The sequence below is a fragment of the Salmo trutta genome, chromosome 15 (genome assembly GCF_901001165.1).
Source record: "Salmo trutta chromosome 15, fSalTru1.1, whole genome shotgun sequence".
Lineage (NCBI taxonomy): Eukaryota > Metazoa > Chordata > Actinopteri > Salmoniformes > Salmonidae > Salmo > Salmo trutta.
Genome location: NC_042971.1, coordinates 20,826,173 through 20,829,484, shown reverse-complemented (window position 1 = coordinate 20,829,484; position 3,312 = coordinate 20,826,173).

Sequence of the window (3,312 nt, the reverse complement as noted above, 5' to 3'; positions counted from 1 at the left end):
TCCTCAATGAAGGCTGTTTTTTTTTTGTCATGCCCAATGCATTCGCCAAGTAGTCAAGACTATCGATAACGGGTTTGGCTCATGAGACCCGTTTGAAATAAGTCTTAAATCACCAAAGCTTTATGAAAATATCAAGTTTGGTAGCAGCAAAAAAATGAGCAGACATCCCCTTTTTATATATGAAGGTCTTACATTATTTTAGCCAGCTATGTTGAAAGTCACTGAGCTCTTCAGTATGGGCCATTTTACTGCCTATGGAGATTGCTGGGTGCCTGAAGGCTGACACCGGTCTCCAGTTGAACAGTGCTTCCGCCGACACATTGGTGCGGCTGGCTTCTGGGTTAAGCTGGCAGGTGTTAAAGAGCACAGTTAGTCGGGTCATGTTTCGAAGGATGCATGACTCCACCTTCGCCTCTCCCGAGCCCGTTGGGGAGTAGCAGCGATGAGACAAGGTCAATAAAATAAAATGGATTGATACTTGAAAAAGGAAAGTATACTGAACAGAAATATAAACGCAACATGTAAAGTGTTGGTTTAATGAGCTGAAATAAGATGCAAGATTTCCCAGACGCACAAAAAGCCTTCCTTTCTCAGAACAAGAATAGACTGACGAGTTTGAGAAGAAAGTTGTGTTTCTGGCCATTTTGAGCCTGTAAATCAAACCGACAAATGCTGATGCTCCAGATACTCAACTAGTCTAAAGGCCAGTTTTATTGCTTCTTTAAATCAGAACAGTTTTCAGCTGTGCTAACAATTGCAAAAAATTGTTTTCCAATGATCAATTAGCCTTTTAAAATGACAAACTTGGATTAGCTAACACAATGTGCCATTGGAACACAGGAGTGATGGTTGCTGATAATGGGCCTCTGTACGCCTATGTAGATATTCCATAAAAAATCTACAATAGGCATTTACAACATTAATGTCTACACTGTATTTCTGATCAATATAATACTTTTTTTTTTGTGACCCAAACTTTTGAACGGTAGTGTATGTAAATGTGATATTTATTTACATTTGAAGTCGGAAGTTTACATACACTTAGGTCGTTTTCAACCACTCCACAAATTTCTTGTTAACAAACTATAGTTTTGGCAAGTCGGTTAGGACATCTACTTTGTGCATGACACAAGTCATTTTTCCAACAATTGTGATTAAGTGGAATAATCTGTAAACAATTCCAGTGGGTCAGACATTTACATACACTATGTTGACTGTGCCTTTAAACAAACTTGAAAAATTACAGAAAATGTCATGGCTTTAGAAGCTTCTGATAGGCTAATTGACATCATTTAAGTAAATTGGAGATGTACCTGTGGATGTATTTCAAGGCATACCTTCACCCTCAGTGCCTCTTTGCTTGACATCATGGGAAAATCAAAAGAAATCAGCCAAGACTTCAGAAAAAACATTGTAGACCTCCACAAGTCTGGTTCATCCTTGGGAGCAATTTCCAAACGCCTGAAGGTACCACATTCATCTGTACAAACAATAGTACGCAAGTATAAACACCATGGAACCACGCAGCCGTCATCCCGCTCAGGAAGGAGACGCGTTCTGTCTCCTAGAGATGAACGTACTTTGGTGCCAAAAGTTCAAATCAATCCCAGAACAGCAGCAAAGGACCTTGTGAAGATGCTGGAGGAAACAGGTACAAAATAACCTATATCCACAGTAAAACGAGTGCTATATCAACATAACCTGAAAGGCTGCTCAACAAGGAAAAAGCCACTGCTCCAAAACCGGCATAAAAAAAGCTTGACTACGGTTTGCAACTGCACATGGGGGACAAAGATCGTACTTTTTGGACAAATGTCCTCTGGTCTGATGAAACAAAAATAGAACTGTTTGGCCATAATGACCATCGTTATGTTTGGAGGAAAAATGGGGAGGCTTGCAAGCTGAAGAACACCATCCCAACCGTGAAGCATGGGGGTGGCAGCATCATGTTGTGGGGGTGCTTTGCTGCAGGAGGGACTGGTACACTTCACAAAATAATTGGCATCATGAGGAAGCAAAATTATGTGGATATATTTAAGTAACATCTCAAGACATCAGTCAGGAAGTTAAAGCTTGGTTGCAAATGGGTCTTCCAAATGGGCAATGACCCCAAGCATACTTCCAAAGTTGTGGCAAAACGGCTTAAGGACAACAAAGTCAAGGTATTGGAGTGGCCATCACAAAGCCCTGACCTCAATCCTATAGAACATTGGTCTGCAGAACTGAAAAAGCATGTGCGAGCAAGGAGGCCTACAAACCTGACTCAGTTACACCAGCTCTGTCAGGAGGAATGGGCCAAAATTCACCCAACTTACTGTGGGAAGCTTGTGGAAGGCTACCCGAAACGTTTGAGCCAAGTTAAACAATTTAAAGGCAATGCTACCAAATACTAATTGAGTGTATGTAAACTTCTGACCCACTGGGAATGTGATGAAAGAAATAAAAGCTGAAATGAATCATTCTCTCCTGTAAACTTCCTACTTCAACTGTATTTTCAAATTATTTTCAAAACATTTGCAAACATTTCTAAAAAACAGCTTTTGCTTAAGTCATTATGGGGTATTGTGTGTAGATTGAGGACAATAAAAAAAAAACATGTTTTGAGTAAGGCTGTAACTTAAGAAAATGTGGAAAAAGTCAAGGAGTTTGAATAATTTCTGAATGCACTGTACATTGAAAGTAATAAGAATGATTCGGTCTCAGTTTTTGACCACTTCAATCTATCGCTTTTGATTGCTATAAGGGGGGTGCATTGTAGTGGGGAAACCTAGCCCTGACAAACAAAAGATTCTGGAGTAATAAGCCAATAGTAGTACAGTATTTAGCTCAATACAAGGACTCCCAACAGCAGTTCCCAATGCCCCATGCATACAAGTTTACATTCCAGCCCATCACATTAAATCAGAAGCCCCGTTCATACCTGGTGCTAAAATGGGTCCTTCATGCTGATCTTGTCTACATTCTGATTGTGCCCACATTTCCAGAAATGCATCTACACATGGTATTAAAGTGTATGCAGACAAGATCAGGATAAAGGACCCATGTTAGCACCAGGTATAAACGTGGGTGTTAACTCGACCAATGATGTAAATATGAAATTACATAATTGCTGAAAGCTGCACGTTCCTGTCAGAATCTATTAGTCTAAATTAGGATAACGGTAAGATGATTGTTTTATACATCTTATAATTTCTGATGTGGTTTTGAATAGGCTACGGGTCTGGGGGACTAATGTTAGAAATGTAGACGAACAAAAAACGGTACAGATGAAAAGTGAGGGGCTTGCGAAACCAAACACACTACAAGCTGAAA